Source organism: Vicugna pacos, chromosome 6, assembly GCF_048564905.1.
Source record: "Vicugna pacos chromosome 6, VicPac4, whole genome shotgun sequence".
NCBI classification, from domain to species: domain Eukaryota; kingdom Metazoa; phylum Chordata; class Mammalia; order Artiodactyla; family Camelidae; genus Vicugna; species Vicugna pacos.
In genome coordinates this window covers 66,321,135-66,341,561 of record NC_132992.1, presented here as the reverse complement: position 1 = coordinate 66,341,561, position 20,427 = coordinate 66,321,135, and the positions used below count along the sequence as shown (strand labels likewise).

Sequence of the window (20,427 nt, the reverse complement as noted above, 5' to 3'; positions counted from 1 at the left end):
TTTGATTATTTCTCTTAAAAGCAGACTCTGTAGCTCTATACCTTGAGCCTTACAGTGAGAAAATTAAGTTCCCTGACTCAGAAACAACAGTGGAAACAAACCGTGACGCATCTTTACCGTCGTTCTATTCCAGACACTTAAAAGCACGGCCTGCTTAGTGAGGACGCACATCACCGCGCACAGACACATGTGCTGCAGCCCTCAGAGCAGAGGGTATCAATTAATTGGAGGATGTGACAATAAAGAGAGGACAAATGGGGGAGGGGAGAGGAGGGAGTGAGGAGTGACAAAAACAGCAAAAGTATCATAAATAAATAATTCAGAATGGATGCTCAATACAAAAGCGGGAGCAAAGCCAGGCTACAGTTCCAAGACTGCATCTAGGCTTATTTTGAGCAACACATTTATTCACTAAAGCACCAACGCAGCTATTAGAGGAAACAATAAAGAGGTCCCTTCTCCCTGGAAATCTGAGTCCTGCTTTGGAATTTTTATGACATTTCATTCTTAACAAACAAGAAGGTCTCACAACCCTCATGGAGCTTCAAAGCATCCCTATGGTGGTGGCCTGGGATTGAGATCCTTGGTCTGATTTCTATATGTTGTTTCAGGTACTTTCAAAAGGCATATAGTTTATTCTTTATGAAAGAATGGATCTGGTAGGCAGATAAATAAACAAAACCCCCACATCCCTAACCTACAGGCTTATCCTGGTTACTGTGACACACCTGGGTTGCTTCAGCAAGGAATCTTCATGTCACCAGTGCGTTCTCTGAAAAATTCGGATATTACCAACACCCTCAGCTATAAACTAAAAAAAATACTCCGAGATTCCCAGTTGGAAAGTAGAGCAGGGTGTGACATCAATTCGTGGGTAAATCACCCCAGTTGTACTGTTTGATGCGACAAGTGGGTTCCTGTAAAGTCAAGGTGTAGATACTTCTTTTATTTGCATTTTTGTAAACGGAATTACTAACAACTCACATAGGGAACCTGCTATACAATGAAATCCGATTGTGGTTCCAGTTGTCAAGAATGCTTTTATGATTAAGCTAACACCCCGCTGTTTGATCAATTTTACACATCAGACTTGGTTTTATTGGAGTTCCTTAACGCCGAGTATACTGAGAGTATTATCACAAGACTTAGATATGTCACTGTGTTTTAATGCTATTCTTTTCTTTTTCAGCAAAAATCCAAAGAAGTATTTCTGTAACCAAGACCAGGCTGCTGTTCATAAAAACAAACGAAAAGAAAAGTTCTGATTTATCTGAGGGCAGCATCTTAAAGCTGGCCCAGCTGGGCCACTGCTGCTCCAGTGCCACAGCCGCTGACACCACGCAGGACAAGGGCTCAGGTGCCTTTTCCCCAGACCCTCCATGACCCACTGGCACCAGGGCAGAAGTGCCTGCGCCATTGGGTGTATCCGTCCCAATCTGCCATTTCAAAGTGGCTGCCTGCAGGCCTGGTCTACATGAATGCAATGGGGCAGAAAAATTCAAATACTGCGGAGCTGGGAAAAAAGGGAAAGAGGAAAACCTTACAGACAGTATCTTGGAAGCATATGTTTCAGAATCACTGCAGCCAGCTCCCTGTCAAGGAAATATTGGCCAGGTTGGTTGGTCCAATCTCATGTAGCCACAGATGGTTTATGCCTCCCTTATTCAGGTCCCTGCTCAGCGAGCAGCAAGAAACAAAGGATACCATGCTTTGCGGTGTAGCTACCCTGCCACCTAGTGTTACACGCGAAAACAAACAGACAACATCTTTAGAAACAGATGCAGGGTTAAAAGAGTAAAAAGAGAATCAAGAGCATTGCTAAACTGCATTTTCTTTCTTTTTCAAAAAGAACATCTCTCATTCATGCTGGCATCCTGGGGAGGGATTGCCAGCAATCACAAAAGTCCTTTTCTCATTTGAATGGAAAGCCAGGGAGAATTAGGTCTGAAAGTTTAGGCTGTGAAGGAGAAATGAGTATAATTTCAAAAACTCATTTTAACGATTTTTTAAAAGGCCCAGTCCATCTATGTAAGGTAAATACCACAGACAGAAAAACACACACCGCGAAGTGAAACCACCTGGCACTGGGCAGGGAAAATGTAGCCACTACAGTTTCTGCCTCAGAGAAGAGAGGAAGACAGAGACAGAGAAAACGGGCTGATACGGAAGGCAGTATCACCTGTGTAACTAAAGCATCAGGAGGTAGTAACACAATGAGTCATGGGCTTGAAATAGAGGCCTGGGTTCGAGTCCCAGTTCAGCACCCAGTGGTGCTGAGTGAGTCACTCGGTATCGCTGAGTTTGGTTTTGTTTTCTGGAAAACAGCTGTACTTAATGTCTGTTCCTCCCACTTGCACAAAATTGTCCTCAGGGTCAGTCTGATCATGTATACGAAGGCATTTTTCAGCTCTAAAGAGCTAGGCAGACCTTTCCTCACTCTGTCACCCCTTCTTTGGGTCACGGCATCGCTTCCATGTAGGTGGTCCTCAAGTGCCTGTGTTTATTCTCAAATCAGCGCTTTAATGGTTAAAAGAAATATTAAAAAAGAACATGTTCAAATATTTTGTGCATCACAGGAAAGTATCTCCCCACTAGACTAATGAAGAATTAGCATCACAGTTTAAAATCAGGTTATTCCAAATGTTATCTCCTTAAAATTATGTTCCCTGGAGAATGATAAGGTTATCTTGATTAACTGTTTCTACTAAAATTGAGATATTCATCCATGTTCTTAAAGTTACAGAGAACCTGCACTGAACTTTCCTTCCTGTGGGCAGAGCTTACATTGTGATCATGAACCAGGCATCAGGACACTTGAAGAGTTTTTTATTTCTGTTCCTGTACTAACTAAACTGTGTAACTTTGGGCAAGTTGTTGAATGTTCTCAATTTCGATTTCAGAATGTGCAAAAAGTAAGGGGCAAACTAAGCCACTCCTTCCAGTGCAATGATGAGAAGCTATTCTTCTGCTTTTGATAGTGAAAGTCCACAAAAATTCAAAGCTCACGGTACACCAGCTATAATGCAACCTTCAGAAAAGTCCTCAAAGCTGTGTAAGTTTTCAGTCGCAGGCTACAAAGGCCAGCCTGCGGGGAGAGGGTGGCTATAGACTGGGTGTGTCTGTGCTTTCTATCAGGATCTCTGAGAGCTGCTCAGAAACCACTGTGAGCTAAAACAAACAGGCTGCTAGAAAATGCTTACCCAGCCACCTACCTGGACTTTCAAAATTCCAAAGACCCTGCTTCCATTTAGCTCTGAAAACACCCTTTGCTCTTTTTAGTAATATTTTTAAGAACGCCAAGAAAAGAGTTCCATTTATCCAGATTTCCTCTCTCCCTACCAATGTCAACATTACCAGGGAGGACAGCAAAAACAGCCTGGAGTTTTCACGATGTGAACGTCAGACTAAAGTCACACAGCAGAGGGATCAGACTTAGAACGTGATTGCCAATGAAGGACACGACTGATGCCTAGAAAAACCCAGCTGCTGACTTCTCTTTCAGAAAATCAGCACCACGCTAGGTTTACAAGCTCTTCTTCCCCGAGGGAAGTCGCCTTACTTTAAATGGCCCAGCTTCCCTCTCCCTTAGGATGATGTCGGTGCCCAGTCTTACAAAAATGCTCAGCTCTGCTCAATCTCCCAGGCTGCTGTGTTTGTATATATGCTGGCACATTTGGGCCAGGAAGATTTAGTCCCTACCCTTCCCCCGTCCACTGGAACTTCCACCTCCTGTATCAAAAGGATTTTTTCAGGCCTTTCCAATAATCTGCTGGAGGCCATGGAGACAGATCTAATCAGGGTTCTCATCAATCTTTCCCTGCTGGCCAAACAGAGCCAGGAGGCTCAACAGAAAGGTGCCAGATTCTTTTTCCTCCCTCCAGACACACTTCTGTCCAGAGAGTTAGGACCCACTGTGTGTTCCTGGGAACTAATGTTTTCCTGGGGAAAGTTCAGGGATTTCACATTTGCCCCAAACCAAATACACATGAAATGTTAAGTCTAAATTCCACAGAGCCTTTTAAAAGCAGGGGCCTAGCCTCTCCTTGGCTTATACCAACTCTGAAGGCTTGTTGTATCTCATTCACTTTGGCAGTTTTCCATAACAGCTGACAAACTGAAAATAAGCACGCTGCTGTCCCCTCTCCTGAGCTCCCCATACCCGCCTCCCGATCCTGCCCTCCCCGCTCCCCGGCCCCCGGTCCCTGGTCCCTGACAACCTCCACTTCTCACATACACAGACCCGGGAGAGTCAGATACACTATCAGAAAACATGGAGGTGAAGACCATTTCTGCCCCATCGCTCAGAGTTTAATATCAATCTTGAATGCTCCTGTCTTGAGATATCAAATTAAGTCATCATTGGCCTAAAGCCGATTGTGGGAATGAAAGCCCTATTTAATACACAAGAGCAGAAACTCACCTTTTGGGGATATGTGTCAAAGGACAAAAATCTCCTTGGGGAGATGCCTACCTCTGCCTCCAAATTGCCTCTGTGTCTCTGTACTTTTTGAGAAGCAATAGGAAGAGATGTATGGGGTAGATTTGTTGCAAAATTTGAATCAAGTATTTGAGGTGCACCTTTCTGTGCTTGGGAACCCCTGGCGGGAAGCTGATTTGGGAGAAGGAGGTAAGAAGCATCACACACAAATCACCCTAATGCTCTCAAATCTGAAGGATGGGCTCCAAGGAGGAACCCAGGTCCCCCAGGTAAGGCACCCGCCACATATTATTAAAACATCAAGAATCTGACCCAACACAGCTGGAAGTATTCTTGGCTCAGCACTCAGCCGCAGCTCCAGTTCCCCAGATGGGCGAGGGCAGACAGGTAACCAGTTTGTGAAGACTTCCAGTAAGAACAGCTTTCTTAGAAGCATTACATTTATAGCTGCCCCAGTTGGCTGGACCCCACCCTGGTCACAATACGAGTGGGATTAAGGCTCCTACAACCAGGACAGGCCCTGACTGGCCTAGAGAGGCTGGAGGAGATCAGGACACAGGTCGTGGTTTTGCCTAGGCGTTTTCACCTTGGTGTCTCGACACATCTCAGCTCTTTTGTGTTAAGACATTCCTTAACTGCTCCTCCGAAGGCAAGGATCATGAGCCTTTCATACTACCGTCATTCATCTAACCAAATGTTTGAAGATTATTTTCTTTATGAAGTATGCCGATTAATTGCCAAGGCAACACCTGTGCATCCCCTTTTTTGCTGTGGGAAGCATTCTAGGAAATCCACGTACAAGACTGCCTGGAGATCACCCACCCAGTGGCTTGGAATGCAGTGTGACCAAAGGCATTTCCAGAGAGCTCACAGGGCACAATGGCCATGCATGGGTGGATTTGCTGGATGGATTAGACAAACCAACCGCAACCTTTCCATCTTTTGTCTCGATCCCTTCCAGTAGATTGGCCTTGTTACCAATACTGATGCCAAGACTAGCAATTGCTTGCAACAAAGAATTGTTGTTAACCCCTACCCCCTGCTTCATTCACCCTAATTATTCTCTAACAATACAATGGCTTCAAAAAGCCTCCAACTGTCCAGCAGACACTATGGGCCAGAAGAATCACTGAACACAAACAGCCTATCAATAAAAGACAATACTGAAGCAGCTTCTGCCTGGGTATTTGCCCCATCGTCTCCTAGACAATGGGAGAGAGAGCTCAGGGAATAAAAAGGAAGTTCTGCCCTGCAGATCTTTTGTTTGTCTGCCAAAGCTGTATCTGTTCCAAGTTCTTGGGCGTATCCTTTACCACTCCCAAATACAGGAAAAAGCCTCCATTTCCTAGGAAATGCAGCTTCTATGTTTTTGATGGATTCTTATTGTTGCCAAATCCAACTTCAGTGAGGATTCTGGTTCAGATTTTTTTCTTCTTCTAAGGTCAAGCGCATCTTATATACAAAGAGACGTGGGCCACTGAACTAATTCATAACAGCATCATAACAACATAAATAGTTCTTTCCATAACATTTTAAATGGCAGTACAGAGCCCACCAACATACCAGCATTTTGTTTTGTTCTGTTTTTTGTTTTTTTAAACAGATAACATGGGTTGACAGAGTAACGGAATAGCAAAGCGATAGATTGGAAGCAGGCCATTGTGAAAGGAAACCTGTTTAAGAAATTGAAATTGATATAATAATCCTGGAGGTTTTCAAGCTGGGGGAAAATAAAGTCAGCAGAAAATAAAATGAGAGGAAGCCTCTGTTGATTACAAATCAACATATAATTAGATTGGGATGCACCCACGGTGATGAAATGCCAGCAGAAATAAAAGGGCAGTTGTTTCCAATAGTCAGTGCTGTCAGTCCCATGTTTAAGGAGAACAGACCAACACAGTAAGCCAGAATCTCAAAGATACCCCAGAATAAAGGGGATTCATTATGGTCTATCTGAGTCATCGAGTAGTGTGTGTCCATACGTAAATGCAACATGGGACCTGGAATGTGTATCGTGTTGTCAATTACTGTAGAGCAATTGAAGCAATAAAAACCGAGGCTCCAAACCATGCCCACTGCAGAGCTATAAATAAGTGAACAAAGGGAAACTCAATTCCCCAAGGAAGAAATAGGCCAGATCAAAAAAATCAGCAAGCACCAGACGTCAGAAAATACAAAATAACACCAACCGTGACAATTGAATAGTGATGTTGCTCAATACTTACATGCTAGATGATCTAACCAAAGAAACAAACTATTAAAAACATGAAATATGAAATGATATGTAGAAAGTTGCTTTTTGCCTAAAGATTTGCATAATATAGGGGAATTTATAATCAGAAAAAATATGAACAATGCTTTACAGAAAGAAAAAAGAAACTTCAACCTACTAGAACTTAACAAAGGTTAAAAATGTAATCACTTAGAAGATAATGTTACTAACTACAAAATAGGCATGATAATTCTAGGCATTTCCAAAAATTACAATGCCAAATTTTGTGTTGAAAGAGCGAGAGACAGAGGAGAGAGAGAAAGGAATATCATGTGTGAATCAAAGCCATGAGTGATTTGAAGGCAACAAGTACTGATTCGCTTTAAATTTTCTGATATAAATAGTCCCAGCTTTCAGATGTAAATGAATTCTGAAGGCCACATCTTAAATTAATAACAGTGATAATAATGCATATGGTACACACCACTTATGGTACTATCATTGGTTGGTAGATACTAAAACTCATTGCCCAAAGGCCTCTTTAAGGAAGGACTCGCTGTCTGGCTCTGGGCAGTGTGGTCAGCAAACTACATCCAACATCAGCTCCTTCAGGATCCACCTTAGCTTGAGAGGGATTCCTTGCCTGAGGTCATGCCCTTCCAGGAGCGGATCACATCCCTTCACCAAGAGGCAAAGTCAGGGAGGGAGGGAGTATAAAGGCCATAGTAAGTTCTAGAGTAAATCTGATTTTTAATCATAAGGCTAGTTCTTCATTCATCTAGTGGGGAGATTTTAAATTTTTATTCACTCTAAAACTTGCCGCAGGGTTGGCTGAAGCTCTGTTGGATCTGTATCGCGGCTCAGTTCCTCCCTCTGCTCAGTCCTGCTCCTTTCCCTTCCTTTTGTACGTGTTGTTTCCCTACAGCATCTTGCACCCTCAGGTCTGCTTCAGTGTCTGCTTTTGCAGAACCCAACCTGAAACAGTTAGGTACTCAAAAATTCATCAGTTCATTCAACATACAATAAATATTTATTAAGTACCTATTATTTGCCAGGCCCTGTTCTAGATACTGGAGATTCAGTGATGAATAAATCTCTACTCTTGCTGGGCTTCAGTTCTAGGAGAGGAAAACAACAAATATACAGACAAGTACATGTGAGCAATTCAGGCAGTGATAAGTGTCCAGAAGAAAATAAAACAGGGCAATTGGAATAGAGCATGCATGGAGGGGGTGAGTGCTACTTTCACTGGGGAGTTCAGGGAAGTCTCCCTAGAAGATGACTTTCCAGCCAAGAACTGATGAGCTATGCCAGTTATGTGAAGGTCAAGGGCAAGAGCACTGAGGCAGATGTTTGGATTGTTGCATGTGCAAGGGTCCTGAGGCAGGAACAAGTCTGGCACGCTGAAGAGACAGCAGGAAGGCCATGAGGTTGAAGGGCAGTGTTAGGAGATAAAGTCAGAGAAGAAGGTATGGACCAGCTCACAGTCTTCACTACTGGACACTTACTAACTCAAAAGATAGAACTCTATCTTATCAAGTTAAGAGCACGGGTTTAGGGGCAGACGACCTGGGTTCAAATCCTGACTCTACCCTCAACTAGCCAGGTGACCCTGAGCAAGTTACTAACCTCTCTGACCTATAGCTTACAAGATAATACACTGAAAATAGCTTCCTCATAAAGTTATCATGAGTGCTAAGTGAGATAATATGAAAAGTACTTACTTAGCATGGTACTTACATAGCCTCACATCTAGGAAGGGCTCAGTAAACTGTAGCTGTCATTATTTTTACCCCCAGCAATTAGCACAGTTTCTAACATTTAGCAGTTACTCAGAAAGTGTGTGCTGGTGAAGAAGGGCAAAATCCTGCCTGCATATATACTCTGCCTTTCTCTTTTTGAACAGTAGAGGAAACTATCAATTCAAACTGAGGAGACAAAAAGGTAACAAAGGGGACTTTATCTGTTCAACAAATATTTATTAAAAACTGACCTGTAAAGAGAAGTAGACTTCCCATCTTCATGGGGCTTACAATTTAGAAGGGGAAAAAAGTTGTGTTAATCACCATCATTGTCTGGGCAATCTGTGACAAGCGCCATGGAAGCACAGACTACCCAGGGTTCAGAGGTTGGAAGTCACCCCCAATCGCTCCCCAGTTAGGGTGGCTATGGAGGGACCTTGAAGGGCAATGGGATTTCTGATGAGCATAGATGGGAAAAGGAACTCATCCTGGGAAACAGGATGGACTGAGCCAAGTCAGTCTGACTCCAGCATTCATGAAGAGAGAGACATGACTGGGCAGGAGAATCAAGTAGCGGCCTTTCGAATGGCAGGAAAAAAAAAACACATGGGCTGGACTGTCTGGGGGAGGACAGGCAGACAGAAACTACAAGTTTCTAAAAAATAAAACTTGAGAACCAAAAGAATGTAAATTTAAATGGAACCTGTATTTATTAGATTTAGCCAAAGTGATGAAACCAGATTATTTGATGACATTACGATTGACAATTTAAGAAGAACATAAATATGTTTTTTCTCACAACAGGATGAAAGAAGAGTGATTCAAAAAGAGAGAGAGTAAAAGAAGGTTGTTTATTGACTTTGAACAGCAGCTTACAAGAGGGAAGAATGTGCATTTGGGGTTTGTTAATGGGCCAGAGCCACATTTCAGAAGGAGAGACAAGATATCATAGAATGGGTCCTGGTGGGTATCCAGAACTAAAGCCATGATTTAACATACAAACAGAACAAACGATAAACATGCAAAGATGGCAAGCTCATCAGAGTTGCTTTTCCCAGCAGCCACGTCACATATGAATTGTGTTTTATTTTAGTTTAACAAGATAATTTATGTAAAGTGACCCGCACAGTGCCTGAGGCCAAGCAAATGCTAGTTCCTTTCCTTTTCCCCTTCAGCTTCCCATCCTAGCCAACGAAAAGCTATGATAACCTTGCTTTCTCTGATAGCTTAAGTTGGAGAAATAGAACATAATTCCACGAATCTTCAGGAAGAAAAACATCAAGGCGAGTTTCTCCGGATGAAAGCGCTGGAGTCCCGGCGCTGCGTATGAGTGAGCTGGGCGGGGTGTGGGAAAAGAGCCTGTTTCCTTGAGAAGTCAGTGAAGCAGGGACACGAACAAATATCAGGCCTCGTGAAAACAAGAGGCCGTTTGTACTCTGGACACTTTATCTTAGTCTATTAGTGACTCACCATAAAGAGCAAGTTCCTGTGCTTTGGTTAGAGAGATAATCATCCTTTATCATCATATTCCCTCCTAGCAATTGATGAGAAAAGCACTTCTAAAGGAAGATTAGGTAAGTCCAAAGTATTGATTATACAGGTAGAAGAAAGTACACTGGACACTCACACGAGCTCCAAGTCATAGTTGCTGAAGAAGAAAGGCTTATGCTGCCCGCACGTACCATCTTTTTCTCTCCACTCTCCCTGACAGGACAATCCCCAGAAGTTCCTGTTTATTGTCTGCCCTTCCCTAAAGTGCTTGGGTATGGAAGTGTGGAGTTGAGGCTGTTAAGGACTTCCAGATTCTGGAGTGAAAGGTGCTGTTTTAAGTCATCACACTCATTATAGATGTAACAGGCATGGGCTGTGGCTCTAAATATACACAATGAGGTCTGTTCTGAGATGAAGGAAGCTAAAGATCCGAGGCAGCCTTTATTATTGTAGATATAACACCCCGGGTAATAAGGGTGCCCTATAAAAACCACTGCTGCTGATAAGGAGGGGCCAGGGGCTCCTGGACAATTTCAGTGTCACACTTAGTGAAAGGGTCTCTTTGCTCCAGATGCCTATGTTGGTGTTCTCGTGGTCAGACTTTGGCCTTCTGGGTAGACTAAGTAAAAATACGGATAGCTGTGAACTGGAACAAAGTGGCTAATGTAGCTTTTTCACATCCAACTGAAGATCTTTTTTTTTTTTTTAAACTCAGATATTGTATTACATTTAGGGTGCCAAATTTTCTCCACTAAAATCCATGACAGTAAATTATATTTAAGGCAACAATGGAACAGAATATTTGAAATGAGACTGTTGGAACACCTGATAAATAGATCAGATAATGCTGGACAAAGAGGCCTCATGTGGTTCCGTTAGCCGGTGGTGACGCAAAGGAGGCTCCAGACTCTCAGAACTGGATCAGGACCGCCGGGCGGGGCTGATGGGACAGGCGGTGAAAGTGAGAAAGAGTGAACGAGGAGAGAGAGCGGGGAACAAAAGGAGAGTAGTGGGTTAAAGACAACATCAAACTCAAGACACCGGAGTCATCGTGGGGCTCAGTGGGGGAAAAGATGAAACAAAAGGTCTATGGAGAAGCATAGCTTCCCGGGGAAAGAGAGAGCTTGGGTCTGGAGCAGGCCCACTGCTTCTTTCCTTAGAAGGTCAGCCTCGTGGTCTTTCAGGGCTGCTGTCACAAAGTCCATTAACTGGTTGACTTACAACAGAAATGTATTTCTCACAGTTCTGGAGGCTGGGAAGTCCAAGATCAGGATACTGGCATGGTCAAGGGTGAGGGCTCTTTTCTGGAATGCAGGCTGCTGTCTTCTCATTGCATCCTCACATGGTGGAAAGAGCAAGAGTGCTTTCTGGGGTCTCCTTAATACAAGCACTAATCCCACTCATGAAGGCTCCACAGATTGCAACCCAGAGACGCACTGAGTTACACGTGGTGTGAGGAAGGGTAGCATGATCTATCAGCAACGTTTCCTCATAAAAAGGAATAAATTCTATTTCGTAAAATAATTTTTTAAAAATCAAAATCACTATGAAATACCACATCACAACAACTAGGATGGCTACAAGATGAATAATAAAAAGTGCTGGTGAGGATGTGGAGAAACCAGAGCCCTCAAACGTTGATGGTGGGGATATAAAATGGTGCAGTCACTTTGGAAAACAAAGTGGCGGGTCCTCCAAAAGTTAAAACACAGAGTGAACATAAGACTCTACATTTCCACTTCAGGTATATTCCCAAGAGAAATGAAAACATACGTCCTTGCAAAAACTTGTATACAAATGTTCATTAGCCCCATTATTTATAGTGGTTAAAAAGTAGAACCAACCCAAAGCCCTAGAGACAGGAAGTAGATTAGTGGTTGCTTAGGGGAGAGGGGGAAGGAAGAGGAAGTGACCGCTAATGGGTACAGAATTTCCTCTGAGGATGAAAAAGTTCTAAAATTCGATAGTGGCAACAGTTGCACGACTATAAACCAAAAAACACTTAATAGTACACTTCAGATGGGTGAATTTTATGGTATGTGAATTATATCTCAATAAAGATGTTTAAAGTGTTTTTGAAACACCCTGCTAACTTCCAGGTTTTCTAAGTAATTGTGCTGGTAGAGCCTACAAAGAAGAGCCAACGTGGCATGAAACATACATGAGTGAAATGTGTCAAGTGTAACAAAAATAGGGAGTGGTGGGGACCCTGGCAAATGGGAGAGGCATGCCTGCTCTAAAGCGGGCAGCAGCCACGCAGGTCTAATCAATTGCCAACCTGCAAGAATGCAGCCCAAGGTTGCCCGATCTTCAAATTTTCAAGAGAAGTCAGAAACCTGGCTTTTTATATGACGATACCTCTCAATTTGTTAATACTGACACTGAATTTGTATTTTCTTAAGGACATCATTGAGAGAGTTAAGTAAACAGTGTCTGTGGACCCGAGGATCCCATGATTGCCAGCTCGTGACCTTCCATCAATACATGCACCTTTCTTTGCTGTTAGCAAAACTGATTGCATTCAAGGAGCTCAGAAACCTTTATATATTAAGTAACCTCCACAACTTGGAAAATTCAACCAGTTGACAGACATTTATCATAGATCTCTTAGGTGTGAGGCACTGGAAGTTAGGGCAGTGGGAAACAAGAGTGTACGTTCTGGTCAGTCAGTCATCATCACAAACGGAAAGCGTGGCATCTACAAGGCAGGTGGTCCAGAATCCTGCATGACAGTTATTCATGTGGCATTCAAACCAGGCTCCTCAGTGCCAGTACACTGCTGGGCCCTGGCTTGTGATACTTAAAACTGGCTCTGGACTAACTGAATTCGTTTACTTTTTCATTGCCTCAGTGAACTGTAGGAGGAAACAGACTCATAGTTTCTCCATGTGCTTACGAGCTTCACTTCAAGATGAAGCTTATTCTCCCAGCGTCAGAAGGGAACAGACACTTGAATCCAGGTGCTCCGTAGGCTGGAAGAGATTTAAATCCCCGAACTGGCTCAAAAGCAGAAATTTTTTTTCCAATAATTTTCTTCTGAAGAAATTTCCCAGGACAGGGAGTTTTAAGGCAGAGCCATCACGGCTCACATAATTGAAATAGCAGGAGGATAAAAGGGGGAGGGGTCAGCTAATGTGATGAAGGGTCATACGGGTGTCCTTGCAAATGGACAAGGACTGGAGAATCAATCTGTGTGCTCTCTCAGAGACTTAAGAAACAGATTGTTACAATTACTTCGGGGCTGCATACAAATGACACTCCTTTAGTGTGGAGGTCTGCAAATCTCTATAAGGGCAGTAGTCATTTGGAATCCAGGTTAGCCAGGGAAAGCTGAGGGCAAACGTGTGCTTCTATGTCTCTGAGGACGACTCCCCATCTCCTTCCCAAAGCGGCACACACAGATAATGGTCTATAAGGGGTCAGTGTCCAGCTAGCCTTTGACCGAGGTGCCCAACCTCATTAAAAATTTATTGGTCACGTGTAGGAAAACAACACAATCCAAAGTGTGTTCTGCCATAGAAACAACTAACATGGTTGCAAAACACCCAGTTAGTGATTCCTAAAACTGTCTACACAGCATGAATAGATTTCTGATCCACAATCTAAACAGAATTTACTCTCTGCTGTCCTCGGCCCTCTTCCCCTTCGGCTTCATTTATCTCATCAGCTTCAAGGGCTTCAGGTACCTCTCAACAGATCTCCATCTCCACCCACACTACAACCACCTCCTGGGCTTCTCCACCTGAATGTTTCCTCTTACTAGCACCTTCATTTCAACTCTCAGCATGTCACAAAGCAACCTCATCACTCCCCAAGGCTCGTTTTCCTCCTAATTTCTTGTTGAAAGCATTCTGATCCACCTAGAGACCTAAGTACCTAATCTGGGGGATCATCCAAACATCAACTTCTGTATCCAACCAGTCATTCATTATAGGCTGCCCACTGGACTTCGAGATGCATCTTAAATCTATCCCCTCACTCTGCCCTGACTACTACCATTTCTAGACTAGGCAACAGCTTTCGAACTGGTCCCTTTTTGTGACCCTTTTTTCCCACCTCACACTATCATCAATATTCTCTTACTGGAAAAACAAAACAATAACCCACAATCAAATGAAGTTACCCTTTCTTAAAAACCTCCATAAGCCCCCCCAGGGCTTACAGGAGAATGCCTTCGAATGCTACACACGGTCCATCAGAATCTTATTCCAACTTAATCTACTTAGGCTCATTTTTTTTGGTCACAATCCCATTTTAAAAATGTTTTCTACTCTAGACACACTATGCTCTTTCACACATGCTGTTCCCTCTACTGGTGATGCTCCTCCCACCTCTACCAGCCTGAAAAATTTCTATGCATTCTTAAAGTTCTGACTCAAAGGTTTCCTTTGCAGAATATTTGCTGCTGCTTCTGTGCTTTCCCAAGTATTTTGTTTATACCAATCGCAAAGCACTGACACGAGGTATCACTTCAGGTCTGAGGTGATGTCATATTCACAGCTGTATCTCCAGTGACTAGTAAACTCCATGCTTAATAAATGTCCACAAACTGAATAACTAAACCAGGAGATGAAAGCATTACAAAAGCAAGAGAAGTAGACTTTGCAGGGTAACTTAAAAGTATAATCATGAATCTAAAAATGAACATTTCTTCTAAAATAAACTTCATGATGGGGAATATTAGCCAGACAAAATAATGTCATCAACATACATGACCTTGGCTTAGACAGTCAGAACTGACCTTTCAGTTCTGGGAATATGGTCTCTTCGGGGAAAACAATTAGTAGAGCACCCAACAAATAACAAGCACTGTATGTGTTTGCTGTTTTGGTTTTTTTTTTTAATTATTATGGAGTTAAGATCTGACCCACAGTCCATCTAAATTGATATAAAAGTAAGCTGTCATAATGGACTTCTACTGTCTAAGTAAGTGGCCTACACTACCTAACCTTACATTAAGAAACTAAAATACCCCCACATACCCAGGTTTCCTAATGCAAATGAAAATACCCTGCTTCAAATACATGGATGAGCCAATGGCCTGTGGCCATAGCCCACATACTAGCAAGTGAGGACAGATAGTTAAACGCTTTCGGCAATATCTTCTAGGTTTTTCTATAGACCAGTGTCAAGCCAATTTATCCGACCTCCTTGATCAACACAGCCCCTCCAGTACCTACAGCTATTTTCTAGAGGTTTGAATGAGTCAGAAGAAGAAAATGATTAATCAACTTGGAGGGATCTGAAAGCTGGAAGAGAGCCATCTTGTGAGTAAAACCTCGGAGCTGTGGGGCTGCAGCCATTGGAAAGTTAGGGGATTTCCATGGCTGAAAACATTTGGCTGGCTTGCTGCGGTCCTCTGACCTTGCAGTCAAGACAGAGCAGACTTAGCCGGGTGATTTACCTCTGACAATATCCTACGTCTGCTGCCTTTGGCTGTTCACTCTGACTTGACAAAACCAAAGTTATTCCCCCCCGAGCCTTATGACTTTGGAACTGGCTCAGAAAATTCCCTCTGCTTTTTCCTCCCAATGGATATCGTTCTCAGTTCTTGGCTTCACTTTTGTGTCTAGTGAGGCTTAAATCAGAAGTGTATGTAAAGCATCTGGCTCAGTACTTGGCAAACACTAGGTGGGTCTCCTCTTTTTTTAGGCTGAGCTGGTCTCCTAACACGCAGGGTATGTGGGACCATCCTGCTTTCCTTTTCTGACAATTGTTAACCTGGCTATCCAATTTAAAATCACTTTTTCTGCTTAAGATTTGTATCACATGCCACTGTCCACCTCTTCCAATCCTTACTTTTATAAGTGACTTGATTTCTGAAGTTACATTTCTTTAAGATGCTACTTTAATATTGTCTGGCTTTTATTTCCCAAAGGTACCACCGACATCGCACTTCCCCCTGCTTGTTGTTTACCATGTCATGTTTTACTGATGCAAGAAGAGCTTCTCAAATTTCTGATCTCTTTGTCTCCACCACTATATCTGCACTTTCATTTTCCTGCCCTTTCACATTATGTACACTGCCTGCTTTCTTCTTTTTTCACTGAAACATACAAGTCACTTGGATTTTATTACTATTTATTGCCATCGCTTTCCTGGTTCTGCTTTCCATTCTATCACTGCATCCATAATGCATTCTTTGTGCCTGCTATCGAAAACATGTCAGCAGGATATACTCACGCCTGGCTGTTTACCAGCCTCTTGTCCTCTCTTGTATCTCTCTGTAATATCATCTGTTTTCCTTATATAACTTCTTAAGACCTCATCCATTTACTTAGTAAAGAAAGAAATTTAGGCAAAGCTTTCTGCTTAACTCTCTTTTCTGCCAGAAGAAAATCCAAGTACCTCTCCATTCGGCAAACAAGCTGAACACCGTCACACATCATATATATACATATATATATACACACACACATACAAGAGTGTGTATGTAAGCTTTCCCTGACAGGGTTCTCATCCAATGCTTCATGGTTCACAAGGCACTTGTTGAGCAATGCTGCTTTTCACTGCACTGGCATGGAGCGAGGGCCCCGGGGATTTTGCCTTTTGGCCCACGGATCAGTAAACACATTAGGGATTAACAGTGAAGAGATAAGAAGCTTGGGAGTAGGGCACCAGAATGTTGATTTAGAGAAGGAGAAAAGAAGGGCATTTCAGGAAAAGGAACAGAAGTTATGAACTGTAAGACCAAATAAGGAAAAGAAAGGGAGGGATGAAATAGGATTCGAGAAAAGAAGATTTAGAGAGAAAAACACAAGCTTAGGGGCCGGAAAGTGGAGAGGGTAAAGAAAAGAAAGAAATCAGGAACACAGGCAAGGAGAGAAGAAAAAGGTGGCAGGCAGCTGGTCACCCACTTGAAAAAAGAAAGCATGAAGGAAAATATTTAGGAATAAGTAAATACAGATGAGAAAACATTCCAAGTCAATGTGTCATCCCATTTTAAAATCCCCTTTGTTATTATAATCTACTCTCCACAATATGGCTTCTTGTTAGAAATCCCTCAGCCTATAGAAACAGAAACATCTGTCCTGCTGATGCTTTTGAAGTCAGTCACTCTCATCAAAGCCCTCCAAAGACTCAAATCCTGTCAATCGACACAACTCGAAAGTGAGAAAATAGCTAACTGGGATGGTCTTCTCAGAGTTTACTCCTAATAACTGGCCTTAATGTTGGCCTTCCATATGTCATAATGACGCTGATGGCGATTTTTATCGCAAAGAATTTTTAAAATTCAGTTTGCTCCAGGCAACTACAATGACCAAAGATGCCTCTTGCTATTACTGACTTAAATTCTAAAAGTACACGGACAAAAGGACATGAAAATTTTGGCCAAGCACTCCTAAGCTGGGTGTCATAATGGCAACTCCTAAGAAACAGAAATCCCTGCAGAGCTGCCCATTTCTTTGACTGTAAGGCTGAATCTATTCCTGCTCGGTAGAACCCTGTGGAACAGATTTGTAATGGACACCTGTTGTCTCTGAGGCCCCGCCGCCCGCCTTCTTTCGGCAGAAACACCATGATCTGGGGAACTATCCTGACCTCTGCTGTAGGCAGTGCTGGTGGGACTGTCATTCCAGGTGCAGGGGATTCCCCTCGCTAAGGGGTAGGCTTACCACCCAAATGAGCCAATCAGACACTCTCCTGGGAATCTGAATAATTAGCTGAACAACAGAGATCAGAAAAGAACCTGGAATAGATTCACCCAGGAAGTCGTACCATGATGTGACTGTCTATTAGTTTCAATCTCCTGTATTTCTGGAGCTGTCCTGCTCTGGAAATTTATTTCCTCTGTTTTTCCTTCAAGTCTATGACCTACTCCATATTCATTCATAAATGTTTCCCTTTAAGGTAGCCAGAGCTAGCTTCTGTTGCTTATAATCAAAAAATCTCAACTAACACAATCTACGTTAATCGAATCAAAGTCATCTGTGTAAGACTGCCCTACAATTTGATGCCTTTTGTAACCTCTCAGCTGGCCACAGGCCTGTTCTCTGTGCCTCTTCAGTCCGGGATACCCAGTTGAAAGAGTTCAACTTGTTCTGAAGAGCAGGGGCAGAATGCAGTGACATGCAGGAAATGAGATGAGTTGCTTCAGCCTAGGCAAGAAGTTGAAATTGTAATACGAGAGGAAGCTGTAGCCTGACCCATGATGGCACCAGAAACTGATCACAACCATTCTGTCAAACCCTAAGTGTTAATTTAGAGAAGAAACACTCTAGAGAGCTCAGGGGGTGGGGTGGGGGGTAAGAGGTAATACAAAGACACAGATCTACAGCACAGCTCTGATCCTGGCCCCAAACTGAAGGCTTGTCTAACCAAAAAGGCATGGTAAGCCCTACACTGGAGCTGGGATATTTGCCCTGTTGGTTGTAGCTGTCAGGGCCAGCCTCTCTGTCTGGAGACAGGCTGACTGACCAGCTGAAGAGGCAGCACTGTCCAGCACATGCCAAGGGCCTTTTAAGAATGTGGCTGAGTCTAGGGCTGGAGGCTGGGGCCTAGTTACTCCCAACACCCAGGAGAATGCTCTAGTCTAAAACTAACTGTAAGCAGATTAACCCAGATTTTATTGCAGCTGTCTACTCCTGAGGGTCATTTCTTTCTCAGCCTGCAACATATAGGACTTTGAAAATGGCAATCCCTGCCACAGTGGAGATGAGTAAGCCAGAGGCATCTTATATAATGTCACAGTTTTACCTACACCAAGAATTGTCCAGAAGTCTCAACATTACTTCACCATCTGGGTTCTTATCACATACTATTCCAAAATGCAATGCATTACTCATCTTCTCTACAAAGGCCCCTCCAGGAAAGAGTTTAATAAGAAACCCTAAATGCCAAGAATTTCATAGGTGAGCCAAGAATACAATTAGGCCAATAGTGATTAGGATCTCCAGTTCTCAGCCACTAAAACGTGTTAACTAGACCCGCATGCCAACTATAAGTTAATATAAAAGATTTAAATATATACAACTTAATGTAAGAGAAAATAATTACTTCTCAATGTCTATAGGCATTTACTTACAAATGAACTTCCAATTTGTGAACTTTAAACAAAACATAAACCTATATATCAGTCAACTTTGCTCATTAGCAAAAAAATGTTATTAGCTGTTACGTGAATAGTATCTTTCGGGGCTTAGGAGCAAGTAGACTTTTGGAACTTGTCTGTTGGTAAGTAAAGAATTTCTGTAGTATTTTTAGAGAACATTAGGTTTTCTTCCCAAATCTGCCAGTTTCTGAGATTCCAGATAAGTCACTAAAAAAAAAAAAAAATCATACTTTATTTCCATGCTCACAGTCTACAGAAAGCTACAAGAGTTGAGACTTGGAAGGGACTTGAGTGATTGTTTAGATTAAATTCCATCATTTTGCAAAAGGTCAAACTTCATGTGTAGGCCAGTCAAGAAGCAGTTACTAATCCAGAGCACAGATGATCTGCCTCAAATCCAGAGCCTGATTCACTATATCAAATGCTTTAAAACAGAGGTACTATATTCTCATTTATTCATGCATCCCATTCAACACCAATTTATGAAACACACCTGATATGCCAAGAGCTGTTATATGTAGGCATCAAATGATAATTAGAATTAAGTTCCTTTTTAAAAAATCCAAAAAAAGTTGCTTTCTAAAGTGCCTCCCAGTATTTTAGTACATTGTCACACTGTGGTAAGGCAAGAGAATTGAGAACTAAGATGAAATAATGTTGTGGAATCCTAACAACAGTAATGATTCAACCTCAATTAATCAGTATGTGAATTGTTTTGCCAGCAATAGGGAACATCTTCACTAGGCTAGTAAGTAAGGCCTAGAAACCAGTATGACCTCTCTTCTTGGCCCAGAGGTGAGAATTCCAGTCTTGCCTAGGATGGCAAAAAAGGAGCTTTGGTGAAAAATATCATGGACTTTGGGCTTTGAGACTAGGGAGAACCGGGTTTCAAAATTCTGATTTAAACCTAGGGAATCTTTGGACTGAACCATTGGCTACAGCCCTGGGCCTCAACGGAAGGAAAGGTACACCCTGGGGCTCCAGATTCTGGTCCTCGGAGTTGGGAAGATTCTACCTACGTCTTGGCCATGCTGAGGTCCACATTGGAGGGTCTGCGAGGAGAGAAATAAGGGGGAAGGGACTGTCTGAACCAAAGCAGGAGAGCGCTACTGCCTTCTTAGTCAAAGCCAGAAGCCCTGGCTTCTTGGGACAAGGAGGTATTGTGGTACCATTAAAGGTATCTATATGCCTGGAAAAATCCAAAAGCCTCTTTCACTACCTGTAATACTTTCTCTCTGAAATAAAGATCCTTGAAGACTTCATCAGAGTTCCATTCTGTATGGCCAGCACCTAGCACAGTGCCTACCATATTATTAGGGCACAATAAACAATTCTGGAAGGAAAAAGGAATGTGAAGGTTAAGAAAAATTAGAAAGGGTTCTCAAAGGCTTTATCAGAGCATGGTTACCAGAGGGCTAGCTCAGTAAAAGAACCACTGGCCTGGGAGTCAGGAGATTTGGGTTCCACCCAGCTCCAAAAACAAATGCATAAA

General features: G+C 42.7%; 1 protein-coding gene across 12 annotated transcripts in view; it reads right to left on the bottom strand.

The window, feature by feature from the left end:
- RAD51B (RAD51 paralog B) overlaps positions 1–20,427 on the bottom strand; it is a 582,927-nt gene that overhangs the window by 261,423 nt on the left and 301,077 nt on the right. The gene's annotated exons all lie outside the window — the stretch shown is intronic.